The 20422-nt window shown below is 41.4% G+C and overlaps 1 pseudogene; it reads left to right on the top strand.

Moving 5' to 3' along the window:
- Nucleotides 1–12156: 12156 nt before the first annotated feature.
- On the top strand, nt 12157–12317 carry LOC147828678 (U2 spliceosomal RNA; annotated as a pseudogene).
- Nucleotides 12318–20422: the final 8105 nt, after the last annotated feature.

The raw sequence follows: 20422 nt of genomic DNA, 5'->3' as shown, positions 1-20422 counted from the left end.
ACTCTCTGAAGACATTGTCAAAGAGAGAAAAGGACCGACACACTTGAGAGCAAGCGACAAAAAGAGAGAGTACAATAAACAGACAGAGGATGGAGGCGGAAGAGAGAGACAGACTGAAAAGAAGGATGAGAGAGATGGGGAGAAAGATGGAAAAAGATGGGGAAGAAGCAGATGGGAGACAGTTACAGGAGAGAGAAATAGAGTTGATATAGAGAAATACATGGGAAGCAAAAACAAGAAGGAAGAGATGAAGGAAGGAAAAAAGTGGAGAAGAACTCAGGAGGATCAAGGAAGAGAGACAGGAGAGAAAGATCCAAATACAAGGAGAAGAGGGAAGGAGAGCTAGGAGCAGGAAAGGAAATGAGGGAAAGGATAAAAAATGAAACAGGCTGAGTACCTTACAAAGAAAGGAGGTATATTTAGCTCAACCCTGGGCCTTTAGGCTCTGGACTAAGCAGGTTTCTCCTTCTCTTCCTCTCTGATTACCCCCTGCTGCTCCAGGGCCACCCCAAAGTATGGTGCTCCAACAGGGCCCTGCACTGTTCACTGTTCACTGTTCAGCTTTTCCTTCATCTCTGTCCTGTTCTCATGCTAACTTCCTCTACCCCCTCCTCTTGTTGCTTTTATCCTGCTCTTTCCTGGCTCTTAATTGTATTTCAAACACGATACACCACATTAACAGAATGAAGGCTAAAATTCATACAATTTTCCCAATATATGCAAAAAAAGCATTGAAAAAAATTAACATCATTTCATGATTTTTAAAAACCTCTCAACAAAGTAGGGAAAGAAGGAATGTATCTCAACATAAGGGACATATATCACAAGACCACAGCCAATATCATACTGGAAAATGAAAACTTTTCCTCTAAGATCAGAAATAAGACAAGGCCGCCTGCTCCTGTCTCTTCTATTCAGTGTGGTACAGGAAGTTCTAGCCAGAGCAACTAGGCAAGAAAAATAAACAAAAGTCATCTGTCTCAGTTACTTTTCTCATTGATGAGACAAAATGCCCGACACTCAAAGTTAAAGGAGGAAAGGTTTATTTGGCTCACAGTTTGTAGAGGTTTCAGTCCGTTGTTGGCTGACTCCAAGGCTCAGTGGCATGGCAGAGGAGCATCGCAGAGGAGAAACAGTCCATAGCAGGCAGAAGGTAGGAGGGCAGCAAAGCAGCAAAGCCACAATGACAGCAGAAGGTCTCTTTCTGTCTTTTATATTCTATCCAGGCTACCAGTCCTTAGAATAGCTCACACCCAGGAAGGGGCAGCCTTAATACTAGCATTGCACCATGAATCAACCCCAGCATCACACATTCAAGAACCAGCCATCTCTGAAAAGCCCCGCCTATGACCACATGAGGCTTTGGGAGGGGACATCTAGATACAAGCCACAACAGCATCCAAATTGGAAAGGAAGAAACAAAATTGTCTGTTTCAGGTGACGTAATCTTCTATATAAAAAGCCCTAAAGAGTCTACCAAAACACTGTAGGAATGAATAAATGAGTTCAGTAAAATTGCAGCATACAAAATCAACATTCAAATATTAGCAGCATTTCTATATACTCACAATGAACTATCTGAAAAAGAAATCAAGAAAACAATCCCACCTATGACAACCAAAAGGTGAACTATTTAGTAATCAATTTAACAAAGTAGCTGAAAGAAATGTGCACTGAAAAATATAAAACCTTGAGGAAAATATTTAAGAAGACCCAAGTAAAAGATTTCCTGTATTCATAGATCAGAAGAATCAATACTCTTAAAATGTTCATGCTACTCCAAACAATCTTTAGATTTGATTCAATCTCTATCAGAATTCCAATGGCCTTTTCCCCAGAAATCAAAACCAACTCTAAAATTTACTGGAGTCACAAAAGATCCCAAGTAGTCAATGCAATCTTGAGCCAAAAGACCAAAACTGCAGCATCACACTACATGATTTCAAAATATATCACAAATGTGCAGTAATGAAATCACTATGGTACTTGTATAAAAACAAACTGAGACCAATGGAAGGGAACAGAGATCCCAGAAATAAAACTATGCATTTATGGTCAACAGATCTTCAACAGAGGTGACAAGACTTACACACAATAGGGAAAAGTTAGTTTCTTCAATTACGTTACAAAAACTGGATATCCACCTACAGAAGACAGAAGTTAGATCCTCATCTCATACTATATACAGAAATCAAAGTGAATTATAGACAGGCATTAACACCTGAAACACTAGAAAAAAAAGAGGAAAACCTTCTGGACATTGACCTGGTAAATGATTTCTTGGATATAATTCCAAGAACATAGGCAGCCAAAGCAAAAATAAACAAATGAAATTGTTTCAAACTAAAAAGCTTACGCACAGCAAAGGAAATAATCAACAGAATGAAGAAATGGCCTTCAGAATGGGATAAAATATTTGCAAACTATACAAAGTATACATTTTAAAAGCCATTCAAATAACTCAACATCAAGAAAACCACTCAATTAAAAATAGACAAGGGACCTGAAGAGATATTGGTCTAAAGGAGAAATATAAGTAGTCAGCGGGTACAGGAAAAAAATGTTCAACATCATCAGTTATCTAGGAAACACAAATCAAAACCACAATGAGATGTATCATTTCATACCTTTTAGAATAGGTATTATCAAAAGGACAAAAGATATGAAGTGCTGGCAAGGATGTGGAGAAAAGAGAACCCTTGTACAGTGTTGGTGGAAATGTAGATCAGTACAGCCATTATGGAAAATAGTATACAGATTCCTCAAAAAGTTAAAAATAGAATTACTGCATGATCCTATAATCTCACTTCTGGGTAGTATATGTCCAGAGGGAATGAAATTGAAGAAGCTATCAGCACTCCCATGTGCATACAAGAATTATTAACAGTAGCCAAGATATAGAATTGACATAAGTGTCCATTGATGGATGTATGGACAAGGAAAGTGTCACACACCATGTTATTAAAAAGAAAAAATCCTGTTACGTGTAACAACATGGATGAACCTGTAAGGTGTTAGTGTAAGAGAAATAAGTCAGCCACAGGGAGAGATGTATCGCATGATCTCACTCATGTGGAACCTAAAAAAGCTGATCTCATAGAAGATGAGAGTGGAATGTGAGAACCAGAGGCTGGGAGAACAGGAGGAAGCGAGAGCTGGGGAGAGGATGTTCAGTGGGTCCTAACATGCCCTAGAGAGCAGTGCAAAGTTCAGCGAGTTACTGTACAGCACGGTGACCGGAGATAGAAATATTGTGCTGTACATTCCAAAAATATAGGAGATAGGATTTTAAGAGAGTTTTTTTTACTATAAAGAAATGATAAATGTTTGAGGAGATCAATATGTTAAATTTGATTTAAATATTACACAATGTATACTCATATTGAAAAAGCATATTACCCTTTTAATGAATTTTATATATCAGTTAAGGTAAATTTAATTATGAAACTTTTATAAATATTAAAAAATCTCTTGGTAAGAACTGATAAGTTCTAGAGACCTAGCATACAGCATAATGACTATAGTTAACAATCATGTATTACTTACTTGAAAATTGCTAAGAGGGTAGACCTTAAGTGTTCTTGTCACAAAAAATGATCAGTGTGAGAGGTGAAGGATAAATTAATGAGCTTGACTGCAGGAAGGATTTCACAATGCATACATATATCAAATCACAAGATACACCATAAATATATACAATTTGTAATCTGTCAATTAAACTTTAAGAGAGTTGGGAAAAGAAGCCATGAACGTATGCATGTTTGTAATAATTATACTATTTGTCAGTTCTTATATAAAATGTTTTTCATACATTATCTTAACTAATTCATACTCAACTCCTTGGGTCTGGGACTATTATTATCTTTATTTTACAGCCGAGAAAACTGAGGTTCAGAGAGATTAAGTTACTGTCCAGGATTAGGGAATGAAGTGAAAATTTACAGTATTGTTTGCCTGAAGTCAAGGACAATGCCCTTAACAATTACCCTATGGTAGATCATGCTGGAGAAAAGACACAACACATTCCATAATGCATACAAACTAGCATTTATTTTTACTTCCTGGTAAAATTGTTCCCCAGCACTGACTTATTTAGCAAAATGTTGGGTTTTTCAAACTCATCTTTTTTGCTTATTTAAACTAATTGCCATTCTTTGCCTGTAATTTGCAAATTCCCATTTTCCACTTCACTTTTACGTTAAGTCCACATTGACGAGAGGAGACCTCTAGCTGCTGTACAACAGGCAGCCTGCCCATCTGGAGTTCTCTCTCCCTCCACCTGCCTGGCAGTGGGAGTATAGCAGCCTGATAATTGAAACTCCATGGCTCCCCGTCATTCTCTTCTATAAAATAACTGCTCTCCCCCACAGGAAGATCATCGCTGTGCTCTTTCTGGGGAGGCTCGGCTGGCCATGGGAAGACACTGGGAGTCAGAATATCTGAGCAGAGGTGGAGATTATTACCATCCTGGCCTCATTAGAAAGTAGCCTCTGGAGTTTGCAGAGAGCAAAGGAGGCTGGAGCTGTGGGAGCACCTCACCAGTTTATGCTAAATGCATTATTTATTAAGTTACCAAATACAGAATCTGGGATGCCTTTTTTCCCTCGTCTGCTGGAATGGCAGCCAAGTTCCTGCTTAGCCTCTGCTGAGCTTGTTCCAAGAGGCAATAGAGCAGAGAAGTCATGAGCATGGGCTTGTTAAACACCTAAGTCTAAACCCACTTTGTTTTTTCCTGGCTCTAGGACCTTGGGAAAATTAGCCAACCTCTCTGAGCTTCACTCTCCTCATCTGTGAAACAGGTCAAAAGAACTTAACTGCATAAAGAAGTCGTATGTGTCCGCCACATCAAAAGCTCTGTGTGTGCATGCATTGTGAATACAAGCCATATCAGTCCACCAGGTGGAGAAAACGTGTCTGAGGTGCGATACTGAGGAGTTGATGAGGACAGCACGAAGCAGGGACTCCCTACCACAGCAGCTTGGACACTGGAGGAATCCAGGGGTCTCTCAGCCTCGTCCAGGCCCTGCCTCCTTCCTGCCCTTCCCTCGTCCTCCGGTCCTCCCTCGAATGACAAAGACGAGTAATAAGAGTCTATTTAGCCACATGGTAACATCAGCTTCCACTTTTTAATAGCCGTCACCTGCCCCGCCCTGGGATCAGCATTGCAAGCCTCCTTCCTCCTCCCAGAAGAAGGGGTGTCCATCTTGGTGATTCCACTCGCAGGGAAGTCAGCCAGTTAAGCTCCTTGTGCTCTTGTCACAAGGCCAAATTGGCAGGATTTGAACCTTGGGACCTAGCTGGGTCCAAACTTTCAACTCCTTTGCAAACACTCTTAGTTTGGGTTCCCCTGAAAGCAGTCTGAGACATTGACAGAGGTGCAGGTAATGTTATAGTTAGCCTAGGGCCAGGAGTAAGAAAGGGAGATGGCAGGATGGACACCGAGGCAGCGCGAGAGCCTGCGTGGAGCACAGCTCCCGGATTGGCCTGTGGGCGCCATGCTGCAAAGACTGCAGACTCAGCAGCTCATGAATGCACTCATCTTGGCAAGGGGTGGGACCAGGGGTATTATCTCTACTCCCATTGGCTAGGGCAGGTGCTACTCCTCCTGCAGTGACAGGATACTCCGCAAATGACCTGAAAAGGCCTGAGCTCAAAGGTTGGAGATACTGAAAGCCCGGAAAGTGGCCTGCGCGGAGGCATGGAGCGCGCTCACAGTTGTTCACCAACAGCCCCTTCCCATGGCTCGCTCGGACTCCCGGGTATCTCTGTATGGGAGTCCGTCCACTCAACAGACGGTGCTCAGATACCTTTGGCTTCTTTGCACTGCCTGGGAGGAATGGAGGAAAGACAGATCACCTTCAACTCCGGCAGGTGCCAGGCACCCTTCTTGGTGCTGAGGAGGACATGGTGAAGAACAAAATGGAAAAAACATTCCCCACCTTGCCTGAGCTTACAGTCCACGAGATAAAGGCAGATGATACACAGGAGAAATAAGGAAAATGTCTGGAGTGTAAGGCGTGTTACTCAGAGGATGGGAGACAGAACGGGGAGGTGCAAAGGGATGGAAATCTGTGTTAGGGTGATTAGGGAAAGGCTCCCTTTGGAGGAGGCATTGCACTAAAGACCTGGCAGGGATGAGGGAGGAAGTGTGTGAGTATCAGGGACTTTCCAGGCAGAAGAAACAGGAAGTGCAAAGGCCCTGGGACAGGGTTCTGCCTTGTGTGTTCCAGGAATACAAGGAAGGCTCAGTGGCTGATATGGATTGAGCAAGGTGGGAAAAGAGGATACACTCGGTCAGGAAAGTGGGAGTGGCATGCAGGAGATTCTGAGTTTCACTGCGGGTGGGAGGTGAGGCTGTAGAAGAGGTTGGATCAGAGTTACATTTTTATAGCATCATTATAGCTGTATTAAGAATGGATTGGGAAAGATACAGGCAAGAACAAAACCACAGAGAGCAGCCAGGAGGGTGACTGGATGATACATGAGAGGGACAAGCACTGAGACACACGATGGATGGAGGGGGCAGGAAGTGCTGGCTTTTCAGACACATTACTAATGCAGTTTCCGTGAAGGAATCGGCTGTGATGGGGCTGTCATCTCTCATTTTTAGAACGAAGAACAGGAAGCTGAGCGCCTCACTCAACGTCACACAGCCAGGATGCTCAGGGCAAGCTGAGGATGCGAGTCTCCAGAATCGCCATTCTTCATTTCAGCAGTCAGTGTCTACGGCTTTGGAGGGCAGTACTTTTCACTGCGCCCCACCACGGAGCCCTGTCCCCAGAGCTCACTGGGACTCGAGAATGGACATGTTCTTGGCAGATACAAGGCAAGAAAAAGAAGAAAGGAGAAAGAGGAAGAGCAAGGGAGCAAGGGAAGAGAGAAATGACAAGGAAGGGAAAGAGAAAGGAAGAGAGAGAGGGAAGGAAAAAGGGAATGAGACAGAAGCAGACAGGTAGCCACTGACTAACCCAGTGCTCTGTTGGCAGGGATCTGTTCCTTAGGATGTTTTTTCCCTTTCCTGCGGTTGCTCATGGAGACTTAATCAGATGTGTGCCTGGATTCAAAGAGGAGTATGAAAGATGTGAGACTTTAAAAATATCACAGTGTTGGGCTTGGTGATGATTCTGAGAAAATGCCTCCCTGAGACTTCAGACACCTGCACGCATGAAGATATGCAGGAGGACTTCGGCAAGAAGGGAGTCTACTGTAAAATGTTCTATAAGGCAGAGTGGGAACGAAACCCCCTTCCCTAGCCCTGATCTCCTCCACGGCTTCAACCTTGTGCATCTGCTGCCCATCTGCATGTTCACTTGGAAAGAATCAGCATCCTCAACCTGTAAGTCCAAAACAACTTCCAAACTGCTGCTTCTGATTTTTTTCCAACTCAGTAAACACCACCACCACCCACTCTGTGCCTCTAGCTAAAGCTTCAGAATCTTCCCTGATTTCTCATTCTCCCACACCCCAAGGATCTGGTGTTTTTCGGCGCTGTCTGCTTTACCTCCAGACTTATCTCTAATCTGTCCACGTCTCTCCATCTCCACTGCAAAGACCTGTAGTGTTGGTGCCCCCATATCTTGCATGAGTTACTACCTCAGCCTTCTGATGATTTCCTTGCCCCTCTCCAATACACTTGGCAACCAGTGTGGGCTTTTTTAAATGTCAAGTTTTAAAACACCTTAACAGGTGTTGTCTTAGTTTCAATGCATTCAGTGGCTTCCCCAGGATTCTTAGAATAAACAACAAGTTCATTATGTTGCTTGCAGGAACACATATAAGCTGGCTGTTAACTTCTCTCATCTCTGCTCATACCGTATCTCTTCCTTACAGGTTCCTAAGCCCTTTGCCTCTTTTCTGATCCTTAAATACAAAATGCCCTTTCCCTCCCCTGGGCTATGCAGTTGCTGTTTGATCATTTCCTCTTGCAACTGGTTCCTTCTCATCCTTGATCTCAAAAATACCCTTCTCAGAAAGGCTTTCTTTCATGGGCCCATCTTGAGGGTTCTCAAACTCAGCACTGTTGACCTTTCAAACTGGATCTTTCTCCACTGTGGGGGGCTGTCTCGTGCATTGTAGGTTGGTTAACAGCACTGGCTTTTATACCCTAAATGCCTATAATATGCCCTTCTAAGTTGTGACCACCAAAAATGCCTCGACATTGCCAAATGTACCCTAGGCTTGGGGGTGAGGAAAATCACTTACAGCTGAGAACCGTTCCCATCTAATGTGTTCCCAAACAGCTGTTCCTTGTCTCTTCACCTTTTTGATTTCCTTCGTACACTTAGCACTCTCTGCAATTAACTTTTGAATTATTATGTGTTATATAATACTGCAAGATGTGATCAAACTTGAGGAATGTTTACATTTTAAAATTTTATAACAATAAAAGATACATTGCCATTCACCTCTTTTAAAATACTCCTTCCTTCAAAAATATTTACCCCACCATTCTTGCCACTTTCTGAAGCAGTTCTAGAAGTCTCTTTTCATGAGTATCTTTATGAAGTATGATCAAAAATATGGTGGATGCTGTTGCCAAGTGCCTTCCAATGGAAATGCAGGCTCATAAAAACATTATGTCGTGCCATCATCTACCTTATTTGCTGGTTCTGATACCATGCCACTTCTGGCTATTTCCCAAATTCAAAATGACCATGAAAGGTGAACATTTTGTATTGACTCAAGACATTGAGGCAGCCATGAAAGCCATGACCGCACAACTAAAGACACTCATAAAAGAGGACATCCTACCTTCTTCAGAAAATGAGAGGGATGATGGGATAAGTGTACTTGAAGCGAGGGAAGTATTTTGGGGTGGATTAATGGCAATGTGTCTTTTGCTGTACAAAAAAAAGAAAAAATTTTTTTTAACCATTCACCGTACTTTTTGATCACATCTTGTGTATAAGAATGTAAACTCCATGAGCACAAGGACATTGTCTAACTTATGGTCTGTATCCCCAGAACCCAGGAGAGTTCCTGACCTGTGGAAGATGTGCGACAAATCCTCACTGAATATTGTGAATGAATAAATACAGGACAGCATAGATTCCCGTGTGCAAGCTCTGTGCTCAGCTCTGTTCGTGGGTTAGCACATTTAATGCAGCCAAGGAAGCAGGTAATAGTATCATCCCCATTCCATCCAGGGAGAAGGGAGCGTCAGAGAGATTAAGGGTGAAGCGAGTAAGGAGTGGAGCCAGGAGACAAACCCCTCAATCTGCTAACTGGTGAACTGTATTGCTTCCTTATCTCAGTGGAAGAAAAGTGTCAGCCAGAAAGCCTTTCAAACGGGAAGTTTGGAGCTGTCCTTGACTCTCCTCTCTTTGTTTCTCTATCCTACTCATCCTTTAGTCCCATGATTTGTGCCCCTGTAAGCGTTACCCTGGAGTCAGCGCCGCTCCACCCTGCTGCCGTTGGATTCATCAAGGTCCTCAGTAATTGTCTCCTAACCCTGGACTCTACCCCGTGCCTCTGTCCCCTTGTGACCACCCCTGTACAGCACCAGCATTTACTCCTCCACCAGGTCAGGTCGGGCTTTCCTTGGTTTACAAAACCTCGGTTGGCTTCCTGATACCTACCAGATAAAACCCGTGTATCTAATACAGCTTCAGGTATGTGATTTGACCTCTATGAACCACAGTTCCCTCTCTCTAAGAATGGGAATATAAAATCCTTTACAGAGATATTTTTAAGAGACAATGGCACAAGGCAGGTGAAAATTCACAGTGGAAGTTCAATTGCACGGATTTCCTTTCCTTCCCTTTCTTCACCATTGCAATCCGACCCAGGTCTCCAACTTCATCTCCCATCAGTCTCCCCTGACCCCACCTAGGAAATTTGTATTTATCCTTCAAGGGCCCATTCAAATGTCTCTGCCACAGTTAAGTCTCTCCTTGCTTTCTCTGGCAGAGTTGGAGACCCTTTATCTGGAGTCTCAGACCTCTATGAGGATTTAATATTTGTAACTTTAATCATTGTGTTGTCTGTCGTTACTTGTTTGTATGTCTTCTTCATTGAACCAAGGCCAGGAATTTACACATTTCTGGATGTCGATCCCTAACACTAAGCAAAGGGGCTGTCACATAGTGTGTGCTCAATAAATGATTATTTTATTTGTTGAGAGATGGCAGCACACTTTTAGAATCACACAAGCCTGGGTGATGGCTCCTAATTTGTTGGACAATCTTAAGCAATTTATATTTCCTTTCTGGGCCTTGATTTTCTTTCTCTAAAAAATAGAGATGGTTGTATCTTCAAGAGATAGAACCTAACAAATTATGCAAAGTATCTCACCTGGTTATCTTTTAACAAATGCCATCCTATGATTATTATTGCCTAAATTAATTAATGATTCAATTAAGTAAATTAGGACCTACTCTGAGGATCAGGGAAGCTAAAATATTGACCCTTATAAAAATTTGGAAACATCTGCAGCATAAAGCATTATATAAAATGAACTTGAAGGCCTCAAAACAATCATTGCTAATGGTTGGCAGAAAGGGGCCAGGGAGAAAGTAGGGAAGACTTCCTGGAAGAGGTGACACGGTAACTAGTCCTCCAAAGCTCCTCTCAGGAATCTCTTCTCTCTCCATAAAGAAATAAAATCCACTTTTTCTCCCAGTGAAATCTGAGTCGGCGTAATAACTTGTCAATGGAAAGCAATGGAAGTGACATCGTGCTTATTCTAAAACTAACTCCTATGAATCCTGGCAGCTTCTAGTTTCACTTTAAGAATCCGCCACGATGCTTGGCTTGAATCCATGAGCGATCACATGTAGAGAGAGTAAAGAAGCTACAAGGCCCCAGAAACGTGAAGGAAGCTTCCAATCCCAATCCACTCCCCTAAGAAAGCGACCAAGTGAGAATGTCAGCCTCATGGGGGGGGGGGGGCAAACCACCCTGCTGCACCCTGCCCCATCCCTGACCCACAGAAGCTTAAAAATGGTAAAATATTATTGTTTTAAGCCACTACATTTGGGCATTATTTGTTTAAAACAAATAGCTGAAAGAAACAGGTAGGAATCTGAGTAAGGACAGGCATGATGGGAGACCTTGTAGGACAGCCTCCACATAGGGGAGCCCAATTGCCTTGGCTTCTGGTCCATCTTCCCAATCCACCTCCCCACACCTGCTGCACCGAATTTCTCTCCTTCACCTCCCAGACTCTACCCCTGCTTTCCCCGCTGCCTTGCTCTTTCTGGTCTTCCTTTGGTAGCTTAGCTTAGTTGACTTTTCAGGTCTCCAGTGCTGCTTCTTTGGAATGCCTCTTTTTGCCACATCCACTATCCCAGCATACATGACAGTATTGCTTTTGCTAATCTGATGCCCTTAGTTCTTAATGGTGATGATTAATTCATTAATGAAGGGAAGGGAAAGCACTTTCTTACATAGAATGCAAACTAATTAATGAAGAAGGAATCATGGAATTAGAAAACTACCATTTGCAACCATCATAAAAATAATGGATTCAAGTAAGAATCATCAATAGATACTAAAATGAGTGAGTAAAAATTTGATGAGACATAGTATACTTACATAGCCTGAGAATATATCCCCTAAAATTATTCATTAATTACAAAAGGATAAAAGTAACTTTGTAATGAAGAATCCTGGACTGTGTCAGTCTTTAATCAAGTGACCAAAGTCAACATCAACAGTGACTGAACAAACCAATATCAATACCTACAAAAAGACACTAAGACTTATGACTTACGTAATGATCCAGCAAAAATATATAATTCAAATCTCATCAGAAAATATCAGATAAACAAAAATTACACACATTCTCACACTCTTCAAAACATGTCACTATCCTGAAATACAAAGAAAGACTGAAGAAACACTCCAGATTAAAGAAAGGATACTACAGAGTTGTGAAAACAAAATGCAATGCATCCTCTGAGTTGAACTCTGAGCCTGAAAAAACAAAGAAAATACTATAAAAGACATTATAGAGACATTTGGGGACATTTTAATAAGGTCTATAGGTTACATAATTAAGTTTCATGAGGGCCAGGGATTTAGCTCAGTGGTGCCACCCCTGCCTTGAAAGCACAAGGTCATGAGTTCAACCCCTGGTATTACAAAAAAGAGAGAGAGAGAGAGACAAAGACAGAGAGAGAGAAAATAGAAGAGGAAAATGGAAACAAAGGTTTCATCGCTTCTCAGCCTTTTGGCTAAGATCAAGTGTAAGTTTCATGAATGTTGAAATTTCTGATTTTGATCATTATATTGTGTTTTTTGAAAGAACTGGTTCCTTGGCAAACACATTCTGAAATATTTAGTGGTAAATGGGGCATGATATCAGAAGCATTTCATATTTTAAAAAACAACAGATATCTGTATATGGAGACAAAAATAAAACCAATGTGGAAAATTATTAATTGTTGGTGAATATAGGTGAAGAGCCTACAAATTTGTACTAATCTTATAACTTGTCTATATCTCTGAAATTACTTCAAAGTGAAAAGTTGAAATTAAAATATTAGATAATTGATGAGTAAAACGCAATGTGGTATAACCAAATAAAAAATGGTTCATAAGATCAAGCATTGGTGAGGATGTAGAATAACTGGAACCCGCTTTTACTCTTGTTGGGATTAAAAGTTGTTATATCCATGTAGACAAACACTTTGGCAGTGTCTACCCAAGTTGAATAGATCTACATCCTATGGCTCAGCAGTTTTATGCTGAACCATGTACCTATAAAATGTATTCATATACAAATTACTGAAAATATGCCTTCAGGTGTATTGTTCTACTTTATAGCCAGAAATTGCAAAGAATCCAAATATCCAGCAAAAGTGGAATGGATACACAAATGGTAGCATATTCCTAATGTGGAATTTGCACTGTATAACAAAGAAATGTGGGACTAGTACAGAGAACAGATCTCACAAAAATATTAAGCAAAAGAAGTCAGATAAAAATAGAAAACACTGTCTGACTCCATTTATATAAAGATCAAAAACAGGTGGTAGAAGTTACTAGAGTGCCACTCCTTGGGGGACAGGGGTCAATGGCAAGAAAATGTTATCAAAGTACTCTTGCAGTTCTCCTGGTGCTGGGCTTGTTGCCCTGGGCTCTGATTTCTCAGACGTGTCTTTCTGACTCCTTGAGCTTTACCCTATGATGCAGGCACTGCCCCATGTGTATGTCATTCTCCAGTAAGAAGAGAAAAGGACAATGCCTAGTTGTATATACAGGACACTGTGTTGTTCTTGGGTTGATTCAGATTGGCCATGAGGTAAGTGGTATCTGATAGCTGCTGTCATCGTCCCCCTGTCACAAATGGACAAACTGAGGCCCAAGGAAGTTGCGCAAGTCACCATGAAGGGCTAAGCAGAATCCAACTCAGGCAATTCGCCGGCCTGCAGAGTCTGTGTTCTCTGGTTCTGTGTTTCACTGTGTCTTAATGAAGGGCCCTTCGATGTAGAGAAGACCTTGATGCCTTCATCAAAGGGCTTCCCAAATAAACCCAGGATGTTAGGAATTATGCAAATGTGCTTAAAAATCAGAGAGGCTGCTAATAAAGATGGAGAGAGGAATACAGTGCCAAACTGAAACGTGATAATGAGGCTGATCTTAATGCCACTTCTCAGTCTTATTTGCAAAATTAAGATCTAAGAGGGAGAGAAAAAAACCCACCTCAACCATAAAAGGCAGGGTGGATACCCATGAGATAAGATGGTTGAAGAAGCACTAATGATCCAATTAAAAAATGGAAGGCAGCTCTGTGAGTCTTATTCCAATTACCATCGAGTCTGGGTATTCAGTGCTGCAGCAGAAAGTATAGAGGGAAATTAATGGTTTGATTTTATTTTTTTCTACCTGTGGCAGATAACTTTTTGAATTATTAATCTGTGTGGGTTTTCTCTGTCTATTTTGTCTTCTTATCCCAAAGAAATTTTGTAAATTTTTGCCTGGAGCAGGCTACAGAGTGAAAGAGATGAACTATATTTACCAGAGTACTTACCAGGCTCAGGAGGGGGAACTGGCAGAAAGAGGTGGAGATTTGTCCCCTGACACACTCCAAAGATAGGAAGGGAGTTGAGGATGAGGAGTATGTGATCCAGGAAAACTAAGCTCTTAGGCTCCCAGCTTAGATTACAAGAGGGTCCACTTGATCTCAGACCATGTGCGTCACAACAGAAAGACCCTTCAAGTATTCATCTCAGTAAGTCCTAAATAACTCCTAGGGATAAGGAAGTCTCATTAATAAAGATTTTTTTTAAAAAACCAACCTAGCTATTTGGGGTCTTGGGGTGAAACTGAATTGAAATACAGAAAATAAAGAATGGTGTTTCATATTTACATCTGAAGACTTGGATGCTTATATTTGACATGCAAAATGGGTGGAAATTACCAAATATGGTCTCCCAAAAGCATTTTGCATTGAGTAAAATCACTTCAATACAAAGAGCATTATCTCCTTTACTTTTCCCAGAGCCTGCTTAATGATTCCCAAAGCCCCACTCTGCTGTGACAAGCAAGGCTGGATTTGACTACACATTCCCTCTTCTTGACCTTGGGGTCCCATTGCTCATGAATTCCTGATGTTGATATTTTTGTCAGGCAGGGCTGTTTTAAGATGACTTCAAGTTTTAACAAAATGGAATTAAATATTCAACCAAGAATATCTCCCTCCTGTGAGCAAAGTTATGATTGAAACTTACATGGTGATTGCTAATATCTTCACATGTTATAAGCCAGGTGTACCAAGCCAGGATATTTAAATTTACCTAGAAGCCAACTGTTACTGCTACCAGGGGCAGTATGGAACCATTCAAACACAGAATTGGGTAAAATAGGAGAATCATCATGGAAGCTGGAGCCATTTGCCCAGATGTGTAGAAGGCTTGCAGCGATGATAATTATGCATCATTAGTGCATTTGCAGAATGAGATCACTTCTTCCAGCAGGTGGAGGAAAATCCATCCAGTGCAGGTGAATAGAAACCATCATTGTGGCAATCCGTCACCATCAAAGGGCATTCTTTCCCAGTAGCTTTTTCTTCCAGGATGAGGATACTAGAACCTTCAGTAGAGGGTAATTGGAGGGTAATAGCCATTGCCTGAATACCAGGTAAGGTTGCAAAAGCAGAGTGTAAAAGTCAGGTAGCAAAAGATGCCTCAGTTAAAGATGAGATGTGTTAACTAGTGGATGAATATATCATTTATAAATCCTTGCTCTTGGGGAGCCCTAATGCTGATGTGACACGTGAAGGACTTTGGAACAGCAAAGTATGGTTTCTCCAGCATTTTTGCTGGGTGTGGATGTAGTAATGGCCTCAGCAGCCACAACCTGTGTAAGTTAGAACATTTGGAATATTGAAATTGCAGCATCAAATATGAGTGGATTCCATTCATTGGCAGAACTAGCTGGTGGAAAGTTGGAAGCTTTGGGGGCATGGGACAGGTCAACAATGGGGTGACTGAGTTAGAATGCTATACACAGGCAAGATGTGAATCCTAGCTCCCTCTTTTATGCCTATGTGATGTTAAGCCAGTGATATCACCTTTCTGGACCTTCATACCTTCGTCTATAAAATTATACCCTCCCTCAAAAGACGATTGTGAGGATTCCATGAAATGTTCATATAAAGCACTCGGGATGGTTCCTGACACCAAGTACATGCTCACAAATGTCAGCTATTAGTCTTACTGAAGAGTATGTGGGGTGCCCTGGGGCATTCTATCAATATGGACAACACCAGGAAATGGGAAAGTATGAGTACTGAGAAGCAAATATGTGTCCCTTGGGCTCTCCTAAATCTCACCAGTCTGAGAGACAAATGAGATCATGAAGAGTAATAACTCATATCTTCCTGGCCCTTGGGTTCCAGGACCTCTAGGACTCACCTTGACATCTCATATGATCCACTGTGCAAACAGCTCCTTGGGGTTCTTCTTGCAGCTGTCTTTGATGGAATGCCTGGGTACAAGGTCATGGGATCAAGTATGGAGCAGATGTTACACCAGAAGCTAAGTTTGATTGGACACTTGCTCTGTACAGGGAAGCATGCTGAGTCCCTTTACATGCACTATTACATCAAACCCTCAAAACATTGATAATATTTGTTTCTCATTTTGTAGATGTGCAAACAAGCCCCCCAAAGTTTAAGGAACCGGCTCAATACCATAGAGGGAGAGAGCGGGACTAGGGATGTCTATTCCCAAAACATAACAGCCTTTTAAACCTTCTTCTCGAGTGCTTCTTACAACTCTATCCCATCGTGAAAATTGGTTCATCTACATAGATGCTGTAGAATCCATAAGACATATTCAGATACCTTGAATCCAACTGGGAGCCAAAACTAGACTCAAAATGATCCATAACATCCCCATAACATAAATCATGGTATTCATAATCAATGGAAAAATTACAAATGCACTGAGAGCCCCAAAGCCTTGCCTCAAATCTGAAAGATGCCATTAAAAGAAAAGCTAATAGGCTCAGGACAGTATGCTGGGTAGAAAAGCCATTAATATGAGATAAATAATGGTAGTGAGGTGAGTGAGAACAAGCTCATAAATTCCTCCTTGCTTATTAAGGGGAGTATCTTTTGGATTCACATTTATAAAGTATATGACTGAATATAGATGAATTATAGATGTATGTTTTCCTTAAATACTGAGCACTGGCTGTGATTCCTTCCTGATGCAGAAAAATTAAGTCATAAAGAAATGAATTAAGATTCTGTTTACTTCCTTATTATCAAAGAGAATACTGCATAGCTGGGAGAAAAAAGCTATCTGTTCCAGTGCCCTCCTTTTGAATATGAGAAAACTTCTAGGTTCATCATACCAGGATTTCAGATCATTTGAAATTCAAACACACTAGTGGAGCACAAACAGATTTTAATTTACTCCTTAGCACTGACAGATCTAATCAAGGTATGAGTCTTCTGCTCAAAGCCAACAACTGATTAGCCTTTGTGATGAATGGACACAGAATCCTAATTCATATTGATTCTAGCTTCAGGCCTTTACTGATATTTCAGTCCCAAATTTGCACAGCTATTATCCATATTACAAAACAGTATTGATTGTTTTCCATCTGTAGCTAGAACACTGACTGATTGGTTCATCTTTTAAAGAGAATCTTTTTAAAGAATTTTTGAAACCATTAGGATTCTATATATTGACCTTAAATTAACAATAAATATGGTCTGGGACAGTGAAAGGAACCATTGATAAGTAGGGATTATCCTGGAGCAGAAGAGACACTGATGCATATCCCTGCGGTCTATGAGATTTATAGAGAAGCTATGCATCCAGCATGGTGCCCAACCACTGGGAAGGAATGGCTAAGGGTACTGATGGATGGATAGGATGGACGGCAGCCTTGTGTATCCTGCTCATACCAGTGTGACGCCAGGAAGGCAGTTCTCAAGCTTCTGAAAAAGGAACAAAAGTAGCTGTAAGAATCAGGAGATCAAAAACATTTTCATGGTTTGAGGTTGAGGATGTCGATGCTTCTACATGAAAACTAAATGCTTCTACAGAGCCATGGTCAGCAGCAGAAGTTGCAAAGGGACACAGAGCTCCATCAGGTGGACACAGTAAGGACAGAGACGATACTTCTCCCCACAGTCTGGTATGCTCCAGTATTTCAGCTTCCGCTTCACACGGGGAACGTCACCCCAGCCTGGTGAGAAGGGTGAAAAGGAATGCAAGGGCCAACAGAACAGTATCCAGGAGAGGCTGCATTTTACAACCACAAGTGACTACATCCCTCTGATTCACTTTTCTGCTGCAGAGTTGAGGTGAGTGCTTGAGAGTGAAATTAATTTCAGTTATAGGAAAATAAAGTTCTGTTTTCGCCCATTTGAGTTTTGTGGTTGGGAAAACACATGTAGCATAAAACACTCTTAATTCGAAGACTGGCTTTGTGCTTGACAGCTCTTAGTTGCTGCACTTCTTACTGTCATTGTCATCATTATTAGGCTGTGAACTCCTGGAAGCACAGACAGTATCTCTGTACCTGTAGCTCCAGTTAGTTCCCACTGCACAAGTTTATTGAAGAAGTGACTTAAAACCTGAACTTACCCCAGCTAACACTCAGTGCTATCATTTGTGCAGCCTGAGGTCAAGGTGAAGTTTCTTTAAACCTAGGTTCCTAAGTGACAGATGAGACAGCTCCAACAACCAACTTTCAACACACAGTATGAGCAAAACATCAATTTCCAGGGTGCTAAGCCACTCGGATTTGAAGGCTGCTTGTTTCTACAGCACTATACGGCCAAACCTGACTGAAATGTACTCAAGAGGAAATATCTAGTCTGTGGTGTATCTTTCTACACCCTTTAATGCCATTTAATTTTCACTATCTGGGTTTCATAGTCAATAAATCTGAAACCCAGTGATATCAAATGTTTGTCTAAAGTCACATAATAGGAGACAGCTCCATCCAAGTTCAGTGTCTCAGAATTTTCCATTGTACAACATGGCCTTACAATTAAGTCTTTCTGATAATTACTTCTCAACTACACATTTTAGTTTGAATGTCATAGGAGTCAGCTACCTGATTTATATTACTTTCTACTTTTCCAACCAGTCCTAAAATGAACAAGGTTTGGCGTAAGGTAGAAGGAGAAGTAGAGGGAGAAATACAGAGTAGAAATGGAAAACCATAACTAAAATTTTGAGTGCTGTATATGTCATCAGTAGAAATAGTTGAAACAAATGAGCAAAAACAAAAACTCTAATGAAAAAATTAAGTGTTCTGTTTTTCTGTGGACTAAGCTGGAATTAAAAATAAGGATAGAAATATTGGTAAGGATGTGGAGCAACTAGAACTCCCATACATTGCCAGCCCAAGTGTCAAATACTTCAATTATTCTGAAGAACAAAATTTGGCAGTTTCCAATAAAATTAAATAAGATGATAATCCCAGTTTCAGTCCTAGGATTACACTCAACAGCAGTGAGTACATATGGCCCCAAAAAAGATTTGTATAAGAATGTTCATAGAATCTTAATGTATGATAGTCCTATACTGAAAACAATGCCAAGCTTTATGAATATGGGAGGAAATAATTGTGTATGCTCATATAATGCAATACTAGTCATCGAAAAAAAGAATAAATGTGGTAAAATATAATGACATAGATGATTTTCAAATACATGTTGCGCAAAAGAAGGTAGAAACAAAGAAGTATCTGCTGCACAATTGAATTTATGTGAATGTCAGAAAGAAGCAAAGCCTGTAACTAGTGAGTGAGGTCAGACAGTGGCTCCATCTGTGGGGGGAAGTACAATGGGACAGGACATACAGGGTTTTCTGAGCTGATGAAAATGCTCTATCAGCGTCAGGGTGGAGATGTGTAACTGAGTCGAGGGTCCACAAAGACAACTTCTGAGAGCATCTGTGGGCCACAGCATTGTGACATAGCTGAGAAAGCGTGATCAACAATGGCACCTTCAGGAAACTCAGAACCGTGTCTTGCCTTATTTTTTTAAATCCCCCAAGAGGGGCCAAGGGCCTCCTAAGGATGACTGCTGTTGGATTTCTCATCAAAGTTTTAGAGAAAAGGCTGAGAGGCAGGTTCAGTTTTAGTTACTTGTTCCTGAGTGTTCTGGAAACACCAAACTCACGTTTTCCAAGTCAGGCATCCAAAGTGTATCTTAAGTCCTACCTGCCAGATAGTAGAGGGCAAATTTAAGTTCCTGGCAATTGGGACACTCAGCTTCCCAGCTGGCCTCAGCCACCCTGGAGTAAATTGTCTTTCTTCTGTGAGACTCAGTGTTTTCCGCTGAGGAATGGGGATAGTTGCTCTTCTTCACAGAATGGTTGTGAGGATTAAATAAGAAAATATGTGTCAAATGGAAACCTCTGTACAGATTAGCTTCTCGGTTGACTCAACTCATTTTCCAGCTGTTTGCACAGAGGTTGTGTACACAGAGACTAGATTAAGTATGAAGACAGGTCCATTTTCAGAAACCAACTGACTGGGACCCCCAGATGGGAGCCTGACTTCACTTGCTAACATAGTGGCTATTCAGATGAAACCAAGTGGAAGCAGAGAAGCAGTGACCCAGCAAATTCAGGAGGTGGGAGGAGAGCATCAAGGCACATTAGGGAGAGGAAAGAAGCAGGCTGAGGTCAGTTTCTGAGAGAGGCTGAATTCATTGCGCAGCCTAAAGTGCAGTTTTCTTGCATCTTCTTCCAAATAAAGTATACACACACACACACACACACACACACACACACACACAGCATCATAAAATCTATCTCTGAGCTTTGCTTCTTGTTGACATCCAAATTTCTCTCTTTCTCAGTGCTCATTCCTGCCCTACCTAGACCCTTTCTAGACTGTCAGATGTCTCCACATAGCAAAGGCAACCCGGAAGCTCAGAAAGCAACCCAGTGTGACAGAAAACTCTAAAAGGAAAGGAATGAGGCTGCTCCAGCCCTGGCCT

The sequence above is a fragment of the Heterocephalus glaber genome, unplaced genomic scaffold, assembly GCF_053883595.1.
Source record: "Heterocephalus glaber isolate CG9 unplaced genomic scaffold, H.glaber_assembly_v1.0 deba00000943, whole genome shotgun sequence".
Lineage (NCBI taxonomy): Eukaryota > Metazoa > Chordata > Mammalia > Rodentia > Bathyergidae > Heterocephalus > Heterocephalus glaber.
Note: the sequence above shows the minus strand (reverse complement) of the source record. Positions and strands in the feature narration are given on the sequence as shown.